The following is a 17,515-nucleotide window of genomic DNA, read 5'->3' as shown; positions in this document are numbered from 1 at the left end:
TGTTTTTCTTATGACAGTATAGACGACAAAGCTTATCAATTTCTTTCATAATGCTTTCAGATGGATTTGATGAAGCTGTCTTCTTAGTATGATTCTTTTCTTGTAACAGCGTTTGTCTAATGTCGTCGAAAGTGATTACATTTTCAATTACTGTTTCGTGAGTTTCTAATTGCTGATTGTCATTGCAAGCTAAAGCAACGGGGTTGTCCTCTGGTCATTTGATTACGTATCGAAGCTGGTTGTGGCATCTTAATAATTTGTACAGCTCTGCTATTGTGGCAGTTAGGATTTTGGCTGGCTCTGAGCATTATGGGACTCAACATCTTAGGTCATAAGTCCCCTAGAACTTAGAACTACTTAAACCTAACTAACCTAAGGACATCACACACACCCATGCCCAAGGCAGGATTCGAACCTGCGACCGTAGCAGTCCCGCGGTTCCGGACTGCAGCGCCAGAACCGCTAGACCACCGCGGCCGGCAGTTAGGATTTTGAGGAGGATGTAAACATACTCAGGTTCATTCAGAATAAGTGGAGGTTGTTGTTGAAAATGTCTGTGGCTCTGGAAGAAATTGTTATTGTCATAATTATGCTGAAAATCCTGGTTATGACCTCTTCGATTGTTGCTGTAATCAGTCTGACACGGTGCATTTCGGATGAAATGTCTGGTTTCTGTACACGAGATTATTGCCTTGTGGTGTAGTATTATTGCTATGCGGTTGCGTCTTCACGAAAGTTTACGACGAACCATTGAAGTTGTGTTAACATTGTGGAGAATAGTGCTGTCCAGAATTTCAAACTTGCTGGTTTTGCTGTTGAAAATTCTGGTTGTTGCTAACAAACTGTAAGTTCTGTTGAGGGTATTGTAAATAATGATTATTAAAATTTTGACGTCTGTGAAAATGATTCTGAAAGTTGATGCCATTCCTAAACCTCTTATTACGTCTGTCATTACACTTTCGTGATGACTTTTGATATCCATACCTGTTATTACTGTCACTGGTTTGGGAGAATTTTTTATTGACAAAGCAATAATCAGAATGTTGAACTTCTAAAAGTTGTAAAAGATCGCAAAATACAGTAATGCTTTCTTGTTGTTCTCCCGTTAACAGGGTGTCTCGCAATGAATGCGGCAATTTTGAGATACAAAGCTGTATTAAAGCTGAATGACTATATGGCTCGGTAAGGTGACAGAACGAAAAAGAGTACGCATTGCGTGTCCATGACCACTGCAAATGGCAGAAAAATTAATTCCGAAGAGGTTACCCTGTATTTTATTTATGTGTAGAATATGAATGTTAGACTTACGTGAACTCGTGCTTGAAAACTAACTTACACTCTATGTTTAATTGTTTAGTGATGAATTTTGAGCTTGGGGTAGAGCATCTTCAATGCATAAGGGTGTCAGTTGTTCGCAGGGCGGTGGACGGAGTTTAGGGATCGTGTCGAAGCGTTTTCGAGTGATAGCTCAGCGTCCTCAGTAATGTGATATATACATCGCAGGGCCACATTACCGAGGACGCTGAGCTATCAGTCGAAAACGCTTCGACACGATCCCTAAACTCCGTCCACAGCCCTGCAAACAAGTCAGTCTTTTTCTAGTATTTTTGTCATAGTACCGTGTAAAACGCAAATCCTACAATCCCATTCCTTCACTTAGTTTGTCTTTCATCCATATTCGTCTCGTTGCTGATTCTGTGGAGAATTTTTGCATTTTTTATTTTATTAGTTGATGTAATCTTGAGCATACTTCTGTAACAAAACATTGTTTAACTACAAGATGTTGACTGTATCAAAGGTTTCAGATTTTTCTCTTATGTAACTTGTATATCACTCACAGCTCCTTTAAAAAGTTTCAGTGTCGTGCTTTTGACGTAGGACTTCCGTGCTACCAAGTGTCAGAGCTACAGTGATTTTTCTACCTGGTTGGTTGTTGAGCTGTCTGGCGCAATATTCATCCTTAACGTCTCGTGGAAGAGCGCAGCCTGCCACCATTATACACTGCTCGACACTTATTCCTAAGGAACAGAGACATTATTGGACAGGAATAAACACAACTAATGATGGACGACTTGGAAAACAACACATATTATAACAAAAAATAGCAAAAATTTCACAACATTGAAAGGAGGATAACAGACTTACATAACGTTCATATCTGACACAGATCAGACTCCCAACATAAACGTCGATATCGGGCTCTCAGAAAGGAACATGCCACCTCACGATCTAACGCGCGTTATGCACTTGTTATTCATGCTGGATAGAGATCTGTTGAGGAGTGCTTGGGGGGTATTGTACCACTCCTCTCTAAATGTCAGATTTTTGTTCTTGTACGGTTCGGAGAGGGGGCTTCCGTTGAGAAACACTCCTGTCAAGAGCATCCCAGGCATCCTCTAAAGGATTTAGGTTCGGGGAGTCCGTAGACCATTTTTGCGGTGTGTCCGACACCTCAGCGGAACTGTTTCGGCAGGCATTGATTGTCGTGCACCAGATTCTCACAAGTTCAATAAACAATCAAGCACACATATTTATCATCTAAGTTTCCTGGGTATGCTACCGCGCAGCGCTGTACAGTTATGGTGGCCTTCTTCTGGGTCTACTTGCCGTCTGTGACCTAAGCGATGACGCCATCAGTGATGGTTATTTGCAATATGACGTGGTATCGTACCCTGAAAATTTTCATGTGAACTAACTCTGGCGGCGAATTCTGCACGAGGCAACCAACTCATATGTTTTACTATCGAGTTATTTAGTTGCTAAAGCTGATCATTGTACTACCTTATCACAATAACTCATCACTTTAATCTTGATACACATTCGTGTTCGTAATGGGTTTCATTAAGCGAAAAGTACAATCTCCTGCATGTGGATAAGACATTGAAACAACGAGTGCTGCTTGTGTGCAATATGTTCTTCTGTCAAAAATACTAAGGGTCTTTTTCTGTCTGTTATTGCAACGGCAGCTGCAGGCGGCTATTGCTGACGGCTGCCTGCGCCACCAGCCATCGCATCTTCCGGACGTCGGCAGTCTGGTGCTTAGATGTGAAGGGCGCCGCAGACTGGAGGCAACGGAATCACGGGAAATGCGTCCTGAAGACAAAATTTCCTGCTACAGACCCTTCAGGACAGCTCGTCTAACTGACGGTCTCAGTCACTATGTCTATCATCACATGTACCAACGTCTGCTCATCCGACCTAAATTGCATATTTCTTTAGGCTGGATATCGTAATTTGATATAAGCTCCAATGGAACATACACTGTCTTTACTGAGCCTTACTGCATGAGTGGTAATAACCGACTTGGTCGACGATTGCTTAGCAGCCATTGCTGCTATCTTACTGAGATCACTAAGAATTGTACAAAATACTCAGGGCCTGGTAGATATTTAATTTAACGAAGTCCGATTTTTATTTCCGAAACAAAGTGCGAATTGAAGGTTTTCATTTCATCAGCTGTTTAACTCCCCAGTATATTTAAACTACAAAATCGATACTCAAACGAATTAAAAAAAATGAAACTGTTGGACAAATAATGTCTGCGGTATGTAATAAAAGAAAAGGTAAGGACCACATTGTCTTTGCCCTTGCCACTATGTACGGTGAAGTCTGTACTCATTCAAAACAAGATTTTGCTAAATACGTTAAAATATACATTTTATAGGAACAAACTTTCTAGGGAGGTAGAACCGGAGTTCAGAGACTTTGTGAATAACATCCAATCAAATCACCATAAAAATTAAAAATTCAACAGTGACGAGGTACTTCTGAAAACTGCATAGCTGTATGAAGATGCTTTATTCGCAACTACCGCTTTCGCGTCAATATAGACCCATCATCAGGTTTGGAATGTTTATATGTCTATAGCTAGATGTAAAATTAGGGTGTCCCAGCTTTTGGGAAGTTATACACGTTAAACAGTCAAACCATACAGGTGGGTTGCCATAATAAAATTAAGTACACCATAAGAATTTTTGTCAAAATGTGCAAGTCCCGATTGCTGAATGAGCCTGGCTCTCATTTTCACTAGTTCCTTTTTGGTGTACTCAGTTTTGTTATGACAACCCAACAGTGTTCAAAATGGTTCAAATGGCTCTGAGCACTATGGGACTTAACATCTGTGGTCATTACTCCCCTAGAACTTAGAAGTACCTAAACCTAACTAACCTAAGGACATCACACACATCCATGCCCGAGGTAGGATTCAAACCTGTGATCGTAGCGGTCACGCGGTTCCAGACTAAAGCGCCTAGAACCGCACGGCCACACCAGCCGGCCCCACCAGTGTGGTTTGACTCTTTAACATGGATAACTTCTTGAAAGCTGGAACTCCGTTGTTTTCCGTCCACATTATGGATATATAACCATTATAAAACAGATGAAGATGCATCTGTACTGACTTGAAATTGCGAAGAAAATACCTTCAGATAGTTATGCGGCTTTTGGAAACACCTTGTGGGTACTCCAGTGTTGTGTCATCGTAGAAAGTACTAGAGACACACTTTTCAGTTATATGCACTTTATTAACAGGATCTTTACACAAAGTTCATAGCGAACAGTAACGACATACAAAATGTTGTGTACATAGTTCCGCGTAGTCAGCACAGGCGTAGCGCCCGTCCATCTGTGCACTACGAGATGGCACTGCCATAGAGACGGACCAAATTCGGCTTCCGCCGATCCGCGTATTGATATGTAACGCTGTCAATGAGATTGCTGATAACGTAGAACTTTTTCTCCTCGCAGATCACACTTGCGCAGTGATACATGAACGCACGAGGTATTATAAAGAGTGTATAGAACTTTTTCTCCTCGCAGATCACACTTGCGCAGTGATACATGAATGCACGAGGTATTATAAAGAGTGTACAGACCTCTGATTAGTCAGTCTGCATTTGTCTGCACCAGTCTACTTTTGTCTGTACCAGTCTATAGTCAAGTTTCAGTCTGCGCCTAATAATATTACCATATTCCTGTACATAGCCATGAAGAGAAATGTATAGACACTTTTGTCAAGTATCAGAGATATATGTGAGAATAAGATTAACGTACCAATACCAAAGGACCTTCAGATTGTCAATTGTAAATACCATCCAGAACCAAGTTAAGTAATTTTTATGCTTGTTATTATTTTAATAAATGTGTGTGAAAATTAATCAAGTTCTGTTTGAAGTTGGTCACCGTCAATCTGCTACTCTAAATGTGCAAGTAGCATTTCTATCGTCTGACCTAATGGCAGAACATAAACACGCCACAATAAGACGACGAGACATATTGCTGACACTCGCCTACTTCGTTAGAGCGACAAGTCAAATAATCTGATGGTATGTGTACTGAAGGTCTTACAGTACGCACGCCACACAAATCATGGCTGAAAAGAACCCACAGAGTAGACTCGTACTGAGTCGACTGCCACCACAGAGCTCCCTCCCCTTTGCCAGTAGTGCAGAGCATGGGGGAGGTCGTAGGACAGAGGAGCTCCCGACGTGCTGAGAGCTTAGTGTAACCAGCCACGTCGTAGCAGCCATGAGGGGAAGCCGACGCTGGAGCGTCGCTCTTCAGGGGAGAAGGAGGTGAGTAATCCCGGTGCCAAAAAACGGGTATAACGAAATATGAGCGGTGGAAGAGTGGGAATAGGTTTAGGACTTGGAGAGAGGGGCAATGGTAATGGTAAGCTGGCCAGTGGAGTCATGGGAGGCAGTAATGTTGGCCTCATCTGCGATAGGAGATAAACGGTTATGTTTCCAAAGTTTAATGTGGGCTGTAGTGGAATCGTTGAAGGAGTGGGGAGGGCTACGGAGAAGGAAGACAGTATCATTGCGGATCTGGATCAAAAGATCTTCGGTGGTGAACGATGTGATGTCTACAGAGATCGTTGTGAAACTCTATGGTACTGGTGAGAGATGAGTCGTCAGTATCCACCGCACACGAGAATTACGTGTTCCGAGCACAACACTGGGAGAATCATTGTTGAACTTGGAGGGAGGGGGGTCAGATGGGGATGCAAGAATCGGTGCATTTTGATCTAACAATGAGTCGCTACGTTAGACTGGAGTAGGTTCACTGGATGGTGGGTTGTGCATCATGGTGTCTTCAATTGTCCGGTTAATGGCTTGTGCGAGGATGCACTTTGTGAATTACTACTGAGAAGAATAACAAAGCTGTTGTACTTTCTGAGGGTAAGAATAAGGGGCTGCAAAGCCGTGCCAACGGAGTCGATACAGAGCATGGCATAGTCGCATGTGGCGAGGTCGCTGTGAATGAAAACACACGGAGTTTTGTGGGCGTGGGGAGGGGACATGTAAATACGAATGCTTGAGTGGATGCGCTCGCCTAATGTGAGTTGAGCAGAGGGGGGAAGAGGATCAGAGTCTGCAACATACTCTGCAGCATGGACCAAAGTTTCGCCGTACAGTACCTCGGCTAAAGATGATTGAAGGTCCTCTTCGAAGGTGGTAAATATGCCAAAGAGGCCCCATGTTCCACCCAGCCACTTGTGGGATACATTAGCGTCACTTCCATAGTGCAACGCCGGCGCTCCACAAGTCAATTTTTTGTGACATAGAACTTGGAAGCGTAGCATCGGTTACAGAGGTTAGCGGAAAGGAGCGATCAAAATCGCCAAACCTGGTCTGTAGTGCTAGATGACGGCAGCCAGAATCTGGACATAGAAAGAATGTATTTGAAACATTCTGAAGGAGGAAGGGTACCAAACAGTTCGAGATATATATGGCACGTCTAAGAATCCAACACGAGTTAGAGCACATGGTGGACCTTGCTATGTTGGCAGGGGTGCATGCACGTGCCAAGGCATGGCAGTCATTTATGATGTCTAGAAAACCAAAACGCCCAACGCAGTGGCTTTGATACCCATAGGGGCCAGGTCGTGAATGCCACTGAAAACTGCCATGGGATGTGGCGTGCTAGCGGAACTATCACACAACACTGGAGTAGCTGATCCAGTTAGGAGTTGGAACTTATCTGTAGGGAACATATATAAGTCTTGTAACAAGTTCTGTAGAACGGACTCTTGTTGCTGCAAGTGAGGCAACTCGTCCAGGTCAAGTGGCGAAGTACTGGAGTTACTTCTCAATGCGTAGTCCATTGCGATAACGTCAGGACCACTGACATTATCAGCTTTCATAGTATACTGTGAAATGTGGTACATATGTCGAAAACTATTGGGGGGGGGGGGTAGGAGGGCAGTAGCAGGGTCACATAATGCGTCCATGAGAGGGCGGTGGTCTGTAAAAGTAGTAACCTCATGACCTTCAAAGTTTTCTCGGAAGTACTTCACTATCTCATAAAAGGCGTATAACTACCTGTCAAAACTAGACCATTTGCACTGAGAGGAGTGCAGTTGATTGGAGAAGAAGGAAGAGATTGTGAGATGACAGCCTACTGACCTTTTCCCTATTGCTATAGCTATAGCCTTAGAGAACTTCAAGCGTGTCTTGTCATTCCTTAGTACTTCCGTATCCTACTGCTTTGCAGATTGACTCATTAATTTCTTAAACTTCGGCCTACTCTTCATCACTACTACATTGTGTCCTAAGTCTATATTTGCTCTTGGGTACTCCTCACAATCCAATATCTGATTTCGAAATCTCTGTCTGACCATGTTGTTATCTAACTGGAGTCTTCCCGTATATTCCGGCCTTTTCCATGTACACCTGCTTGTCTTGTTATTCTTGGACAGAATATTCGCTATTACCAGCTTAAATTTATTACAGAACTCAATTTTCTCCTCTCTCATTCCTTTTCCCAAGCCCATATTCTCCTATAATCTATTTTTCTACTTCATCTCCTATAACTGCATTTCAGTCCCGCACAAGTATTAGATTTTTATCTCCCTTTATGTACTGTACTGGTTTTAAATATCCTCATATGCTTTCTTTATCTCTTAATCTTCAGCTTGTGACATCGGCATGTATACCTGAACTATCGTTGTTGGCGTTGGTTTGCTTTAGAGTGTGCTAAGAACAACTACATCACTAAACTGTTCACAACAACACACTCTCTGTTCTACCTTCCCATTCGTAACGAATTCCAATCCCATTACGCATTTTCTGCTGCTGTTGATATTACCCTATACTCCTCTGACCAGAAATCCTTGTCTTCTATCCATTTTACTTCACTGACATCTACTATATCTAGTTTGAGTCTCTGCATTTCCCTTTTCAGATTTTCTAGTATCCCTGCTACGTTCAGACATCTGACATTCCACTCCCCGTTTCGTAGAACTTTATTATTTCGTTGGTTATTCAACCTTTTTTTCACAGTCACCTCTCCCTTGTCAGTCCCATCCCAAAGAACCGAATGGGGACTCTTCCTGGATCATCTGCCGGTCGAGAGACAATCATAATACTTTTCCAGTTACAGGCCACATGTCTTAAGGATACCCATTATGTGTCTTTAGGGCCGTAGTTTCCATTGCCTTCTGCATCCACATGCCACTGATCATTGTTGATTCTTCCGCCCTTAGAGGTAGTTTCCCACCCGTAGGTGAAGAGAGTGCCGTGAAGCTCTGTCCACTCCTCTAACCTCTTGGACAATAGTTTTAGCAGACTGAGGATGAGTTCTTATCCCGGAAGTCTTCGGTCGACAATGCTGATTATTAATCAAAATGTAAGTGATAGCAGGTTTCGAACCCAGGCCGCTGAGATTATTAACCAAAGATGTTATCCCTACACCACAAGTCGTCCGTGTGATCGGAACTCTAGCGAAATACGGAGAGCCCCGTTATGTGAGGGCGATTTGTGCGGTACATAGTTTACCTTCGAGTTGCTGTGACTCCGTGAGTCGTGGCATACACGTCAAATGGAGATAGCCTTTAGCTCGGTACAGGAAATAATTCATATCGTTCTCATCAAAACATTTGACTCAAGTAACATAACTTGCTGATTTATAAGCTTATCTAAGGAGTCATGGCAGTACCGGATCTTTTATAATTACGATAGATTGTAAGTGCTAAGAATAGTGAAGACTGCCCTCTTATTAGTCTTTCGACTTACCATCTTCCAACTCTTTTCATCAGTTCTACGCAATTGCTAAACCAGTTAGAACCTCTGTAATTTACACTGACATGACGAAAGTCACGCGATATCGATATACGTACATACTGAAACGTCCCCTTAGAAAAATTGTACAAGACTGTGCTTAAACTGACACACAATATTTTTAGCGCAACGCAATCTGACTTTCAAAAATTCCTACGAAAGAATGGCCGTTACTAACATTAACCTATACCTTTCACAAATCACTTACCTCACAAAAATCTTCGTTACTCAAGCTACAGCAATACAGCGAGTGCCACTACTGCCAGCTAAATAACAGATTCAAACTACGGAAGGCACTAACTACTAGTAGGCATAGTTAGCAAATGAAAGATTTTAATAGAGAACAAACAATGTATTTACCTTAATAGTCTTCAACAGTCATAATATATACAGCAGTTCATGACATCCATTTTTACAAATTTCAAAACTCCGCCATTTCTCTCCCCACATCCACCACTGCTGGCGGCTCACCTCCAACTGCGCAACGCTACGCGCTGTTCACACCCAGCTGCCCAACACTACAATGGCAGACAACAATGCAAACTAGCCACAGACTGCACACAGCACAGCCAGTCACTTTCATACAGAGAGCGCTACGTGGCGGCGGCGTTACCAATATAAGAACCTAAACAGCCTACTTACATAGCCCCCATGCTCCCCACAAAAAATTTTAAAATTGTTTTGGGCATTGGGCAATACATATTTGTTAAAATTTTTCTTAATCGTAATTACAATAACAAAGAAATCAAATGCACACACTTATTGATAAAATGTTGGTCAAAAGCTAAAATTTTCTCACAGTCCATAAAGACAGTCCTGATCATTCATCACAGTAAAACTGCCGTTTCTTTTCACAAAGTCTGAGCAGTGAAAGGCAATGCACATGGAAGTAGTGGATTTCCATGCAGTCTTGAAGAAGTAGTGTTGTCCTTCTAACAGAAAGACAGTGCTGACTCTTGACATGCTGACAGGTAATGGGCCACAACAGAGCAAACCCACAGCAGAGTCATTCGAAGTTTTGAAGAATATTGGTAGGTAGGTCATCACAGAGCAGACCCACTGTAGTCCTGGTAGAGATTACGGTATTGGTGGGCCACCAGAGCTGCAGACCCACTGCAGTCCTTGTAGAAATAATGATATTGGTGAGTCATCAAAGATGCAGACCCACTGTAGTCCATGTAGAGATGGCCAGCAACCATCTGTTGTGACTGTGCAGGTGCACAATCACCATTGAAGAGTCTTGCGGACAATATAGCAAGTCCATAAACCACCACTTGTGCACTCACAAAGTTTTGGGAATTGTCCTTAGAACCAGCAATGCTGTTATCGAGTCCCTTGCTGAATTATTAACACACATGCAAACACTAACAGTCCCAACTTCTCACATATTGTCCATGTACTATGACCAACAGAAACGTGTGCAGTGAAATGGAACTTACAAGTTAATAATATGATGAACTGGTGTCAATTACAATTTTATAACGTAAGAATACAATTACAAAGGTACAAAATTCATCATTAAAGAACATAACAATACAGATAACATTTGTGGTAATACATGCTTTACAAAAGAATAGAAATAAACATATACATTAATGTTACAGGAATTATGACATAAGTAAATACATAAAAGATCAGAATAACTTTTGAAACATCAACTTCACACATGAGCAACAAAACAGAATAAATAATGTCTAAACATCTTTACAAAGTAAATAACACATTATTAGAAAAATTCTACACCCTATCTCTTATCAGATAAACACATAAAGACAGGAAGAACACAAATACACAAGGGTACACAAACGCATAGTGGGATAACACAAGGAAAGGAGAGGTTTTGTTTTCAGTGTAACATTTGGTATTGCAGTCCAACCCAAAACTTCATTCCATATATCGTCCCTCTTATGTCAACATTTGCTCCAGCCAAAAAAAATCCTATCCAAGCATGCTTTCTATATTCTGTTCACATCCTCTTTCAAAAATAGTTTTTCTCCACTGTGCACTACTTTTTTGGCCAAACTATTTTCTTATAGCTTCTTAATGCATTTCTTCCAATTCATCATAGTTAGTTTCTTATAGTCTACCCCCTCTTAAGCTAACTTAAATCTACTGAGCTCAGATGCTAAACTAAGGAACGAGGCAATGCAGCAGCACAAAACAGTTAATGCAAACAGCAATGAAAAAATGCAGATTTGTGAAGCAAGCAGCATTATAGAAATTAGCAAAGCAATTGCAATATTACAACTAATATAAGGCAATGTGCAGCAAACAAGAAAAATAAATCAGTAGTAAACTGGCTTAGAAGAGTAACACAAAGTCAAATTCAGTAACACTATGCCTGGCAAACAGCAGCAGCAAATGAAATTACTTATATCTAAACATGACATAGCTCAAGCAAAAAAAATATTACACTAAAGACAACAATGCAGATAAGGGAAAGTATATTCACATCTTAATGTCTATGTAATTAAAGTGGTGCACCACAAGAAGTTATTCTACCAAAAAAATTACCAAGTAGTTGAAAAGAAAATTCCGTATGCAATTCCTGTGAAGGGAAATGTCTTTTTATGCTCCTCTGTTTTTTTGAATAGATCATAAAATTATTTACTGGATCTGTAGGCATTTATATTAGTACATCTATTAAATTTTATTTTAACCAATGCTGCTGCAGCTAGAAACTTTATATTAGACAAAATGAGTAAATAAATACATAAAGCAAGCCATATGGCATTTCTCTCAACTAGAAAGACAGTAGTCATAATCAGGTGTATAGACATAAAAATATTTCTCGTCATTTCATTAGGCATTGCAGTAAATATCATAAATTAAGAGCTCCACAGTGTCATCATGTTTTCAAGTTTCAGGGTGTCATATTTACGATGCTTTCTACAAATGAATGTCAATAGCGAGGATAACGGACTCCCTTTTTTTTTCTACCTGTGCCTCTGAAAGGCACAAACTAATGGTTTTTCTCCAGGCGACACACAGCTGGCCGCTCAAGACACATTACGTCAAGGTCACTTGGCTTTCTTACAGAAAAATTTACGACACCAGTTTGCAATACAGTGACAGTCTCATATAAAAATATTTCACAGGTCAAGAATTTGCATTACAAAGCTGTGTCCAAAAAATTTTCGTCAGCATTGTAATACATTCACACATTTACATACATCTCATAACTCTTAAAGTACGATTCTTGGTTTCCAACAACCCTTTTCACAAACCAGAGTCCCTAAACACTACTCATTATCCCTTACCTTATTCGTCAACACTTCTTCAATATTTCATCATAACAGATACATAGCATAATCAAATAACTCATATAGCATCAGCTTATTGATCATAAACATACTGCAACAGCCTAATACACATAGTCATCGTAATAATAACATCATAACACCTCAGTCAACTCTCAAAATCGTCGTAGCTTCCTCCAATAATTAAAAAAATTCTCTGCTCATGCCAAAGGTGTCATCTACCTTAAACATACTTTAAAAACGTACCCATACCAAATATATCATTCAAAGTTCTCATAATATCACAATGGGTCTGAAAAAATACGAAGAGTTCACAAAGTACAGACAAAATACAATTTCGTAAGTGTGAAGTTACCCAACTGTGTAATTACGTAAACATCTGTCACTGACGTAGTAAAAAAAAAAAGTTTGTTTCTCTGTTAAATAATCAGATAGCTGTGTGTAATTCTGTGTTAGAGGAATATGGTACAGATGTGTAAAGTTGTGTAAGCAAATACCATATTAGCTAGGGCTCCTTGTGCTTGCCAAACACATGGTACACAAAGTAGGCATGTACCCCCCTGAGGATTAATGTAATTATACTCTCAGGTGTTACAGATTACAACAATGGAATGAAATGTATTACGGAAAACCTTTGTATCATTGTACTTCAAATATCTTTAAAAATAAATGATTTAAGTACAAAATTAATCACTCAAACACGTGTACTGTAGCGCTAAACCGTGCGTCGTGTTGTAAGATAATCTCTGTGGAAGTGTCGTAGTTATCGTCCTCCGAAAGCTAAGTTCTGCAGAAGGCAATGTACTTATCTCATGATAAACAAAAGTGAAATGCTTTGCGTATAGATATCTTAGTTATTACGCTTATTGCCGTGATGAAGAAAGTACTGTGCTGTAATGTATTGTTGTGCTACAAAAAAGGCACTCTCATTGCAGCTATACCAAAAAAGATACTACTAAAACATGTTTTACTTTCCAGAATAATACAGAAAAACTGTGCAGATATAAAACAGAAACACTGCAAAAGCAACATTGTAAATTGTCACTCATTAGTAGCGTCGTGATAAAATCGTGTAGCTGTCACATAAACTAACCACTGTGTCATCTGGTATTTCACTGAAAGTACTTTAAATCCAGAATGTTTCTTCAAGTAAACCAAAATGTTGCATTAAAATCTCATTAGCAGTACCAGTATATGTCGTAAGTATGTAAGCCTTATAGTCGTTATGTAATCGTGCAACTAACAAGCAAGAATGTACAAACACAATTACACTGTGTCGTCTGTTTACAATAACAATGCATTCGTAATTTCTGTTCAAATAAGTTCTCTTGGTTCTTGACTGGATATTTAACTTCAAACATTGTTGCATGTTAACAGATTCTAAGTCTGACAAAGCATACTAGCAATGTAAAGTGAAAAGTTATATGGCAAAGACAAAGTTAAAAAGCAGATTATCTTTCAACAAACGGTTTTACATGTGAAATGTGATGTAAACCTTTACTCTTCTTGGTACACAGAGTTTCAACTTGAACGCAATTATCATACGGTATACGTCGGTAAAGAATACTGGAATTTTTCTCAAGGTTAGCGTCTATGTTATTTTTCTCTGAGCCAGCCGGCGCATGCGGCTGCCTGCGGTGCGTGTCATTGTCTGTTTCTTTGTTGGCGCAAGTCGTTTTTGGGATTTGGAGGTCAAACTTTGACAAATTCACCTTGTCCAGAGGGCCCAGCCCTGTTTAAATCCCGCCAGTTCTGATGAAATTCAGGTCTGTCGTTATGATTATATTGTCTGTCGTCATGTCGGTAGTTCCTGTAGTTTCTTTCTTGTCGGTTAAGTGGTGGAGAATTTCCCACTGAATTATCACTGCACGGTGGACCGTTGCGTCTGAAGTTATTCTGTCTCCCGTGATAATAATAGTTCTGGTTGCCAAATTGTCTGTCATATTCATTACTATGGAAATGCGATCTTTCTCTGTTACTATTACTCTGCCAGTGGTTCTCATACGGGTGGTGTCTGTTTTGGTCACGAGTTACGTTGAAAGAATAGCCTTGTCGTATATTATTTCTGTCATTGCGGAATTGTGACGGATGTGATCTGTAATTGTTGTGCTCCTGTTTTTGCGTTCCGTGATTGTCAGTGTCAATTTCCAGTTCTTGCAAGAGCCCCTGAAAAGCTTCAATGTCGTCTTTGCAACGTCCTGTCAAAATAATATGCCGTAAATGTTCAGGTAATTTGATTAAGCAAATGCGGATGAGTTCTGAGGGGCTGTATGGGTTTGACAGGTACTGATTCTTGTGCAACATGTCTTCAAAATATTTCACAAGACTGGAAAATTCAGATTGTTCGAAATGTTTCATCATTATGATGCCATGTTTTACTCGGTCTTGTGTGGCTTGAGACCAATATGCTGAGAGGAAGGCATGGTAAAATTCTCCTTCACTGTGGCAATCGTGAATGACAGATTGCATTCTTACAGCTGGTTCATTCTCTAAGTAGCCACACATAAATTCTAATCTGTGTTCTAATGACCAGTTGGGAGGAAAACAATGAGAGAATTGATAGAGCCACGCTTGTGGATGAATGTCGTTGGCAGAATTCTTAAACGTTTTGAATTTATGTGTAGTAATGAACAGGTTATAGTCAAAATCATCGTGTCGGCGAGTAGCATATCGGTCATTGTTACGTCGTGTCGGCGGTATTTCGCCTGTCTCATACATCTTGCTCACCAGATGGTAGAATTTTGTTAGGACTGGCTCTCCCGAGGCTGTCAGTAGTTCTAATGGAATGTTGTCTACTCCCGGGGCCTAGTTTCGACTCAGGTCTTTCAGTGTTCTGTCAGACTTTTCACGCATTATCGTATCTCCCATTTCATCCTCATCTACATCCTCTTCCAGTTCCATAATATTGTCCACAAGTACATCGCCCTTGTATAGACCCTCTATATACTCCTTCCACCTTTCTGCTTTCCCTTTTTTGCTTAGAACTGGGTTTCCATCTGATCTCTTGATATTCATACAAGTGGTTCTTTTTTCTGCAAAGATATCTTTAATTTTCCTGTAGGCAGTATCTATCTTACCCCTAGTGAGATAAGCCTCTACATTCTTCCATTTGTCGTCTAGCCATCCCTGCTTAGCCATTTTGCACTTCCTGTCGCTCTCATTTTTGAGACGTTTGTATTCCTTTTTGCCTGCTTCATTTACTGCATTTTCATAATTTCTCCTTTCATCAATTAAATTCAGTATTTCTTCTGTTACCCAAGGAAATCGTTAGGGACTCAAATATTCGGAGAATCATAGTACCCGGTCTGTGCCGAGAACACCAAATTTGAGGCATTACCTCTCACCACGGACTTTGCATTGGACAACAGTCTTCACTTAACGAGCAAGAGCAGCAGAGTGTGCGTAGAGTTGTCAGTGGTAACAGACTAGCAATACTGCTTGAATTAACTGCAGAAATCAATGTGGGACGTACGACGAACGTATCCGTTAGCTCAGTACAGAGAAATTTGGTATTAATGGGCTATGGCAGCACACGACCAACCGCAGTGCCTTCGCCAACAGGACAACTTTGGCTGCAGCACCTCTCCTGGACTCGTAACAATCTCGGTTGGATCCTAGAAGTCTGGAATACCGTGGCATGTTTAGATGAGTCCCAATTTCAGTTATTAAGAGCTGATGGTAGGGTTCTAATGAGACTCAAAACCACGCGGACTAGTTGTCAACAAAGCACTGAACGAGCCGGTGGTGGTTCCAAAATGGTGTGACTGTGTTTACATGGAATGGACTGGGTCGTCTGGTCCAACTGAATCGATCGTGACTGGAAATGCTTATGTTTGGCCACTTGGAGACTATTGCATGGTCATCAAGTTCCCAAACAACGTTGTCATGTAACCGTGCCACAGTTGCTCGTGACTCGTTTGAAGAATATACTGGACAATGCGAGCCAATGATTTGGCTACCCAGTTCACCCAACATGAATTCCTTCGAACATTTATGGGACGTAATCGAGAGGTCAGTTCGTGCACAACGGCCAGAACCAGCGAAACATTCGCAGTTACAGGCGGTTTTATAGCCACTGTCATCTGCAAGGGACTTTCATGCATTTGATGATTCCGTTTCAAGTTGAGTTGCTGCACCACGTCGTGCAAAATGAAGTCCGACACGATTTGAGCAGGTATCCCATGACTTTGTCACCTCAGTGCATGTTATTGATACTACTGTCGTTCCTCACACGTCTCCCCCCTCTTCTCTGTTTCTACTGTATGTAAACCCTCGGGAACCATGAGAGACAGTTTCTGCTTCTTGGCTTCCCTGTTCTTTGTTGCTTCTGCACATACGCAGATTTACATCTGATATCTTCCTATATAATAAGTAGAGCCATTGTTTCACCTTCAGAAAAGCAAATTTTGGAATTTTCACAACAAATAATTATTTAATACGTGTCTCATAGCTCTATAATATTTTCATCTTTTTTTTCTTGTTGACCGGTAGTCGATCAGCTCTGCTAGACTATTAACTAATCCAGTTTCACCAAAGTAATTAAAAAATAAGAAGATTTCCTGGAAAGACGGAAGGCAGCCGATTGATAACGCATTTGGCATAAAACAACGTCCAGAACATGTAATTAGATTAGGTGTGATATCGAAGATATGGTATTTGTCGAAAACTGACAAAATACAATCTGATACTTACAGAGAATATAACAGCTACCAGCCACGTTTTATATTGCTAATAATTTATATAAATAGCGCCGTCCAACCGAAAGGCTCATAATCAGACAGCTTGTTCATGTTAAGATATATTTTTGTTGTAATTTACAGTAGTTTTCACGTTTTATTCCCCAATATGGTGAAAATTATTTGGGGTGATGGTGCCCTAAACCAAAACGTAATGTGAGAAACAGTACTGTAACTGTACTCATGACGATTTTAAGCGATGTAAACAAAGGGTGAAATTTTTTCTTTGTTACTTACATCTAAAATTTCACAACATTACAGTACATTGCTTGTGTTCATGCAGTAGCGAAGAATATATGATGCACTACCTTGGTATATATGTTCACACATAATGTAAAGCACCATTCATATACACCAAGAAGTTTTGCCACATGGATTGATGTATACAAAGATGGCAATATCACAACCAAAATAATGCCTTAGAATTTATGTCTCAAAAGTATTTTGATATATACACTGA

The sequence above is a fragment of the Schistocerca cancellata genome, chromosome 1, assembly GCF_023864275.1.
Source record: "Schistocerca cancellata isolate TAMUIC-IGC-003103 chromosome 1, iqSchCanc2.1, whole genome shotgun sequence".
Taxonomy (NCBI): Eukaryota; Metazoa; Arthropoda; class Insecta; order Orthoptera; family Acrididae; genus Schistocerca; species Schistocerca cancellata.
This window is presented reverse-complemented; position numbering follows the sequence as displayed.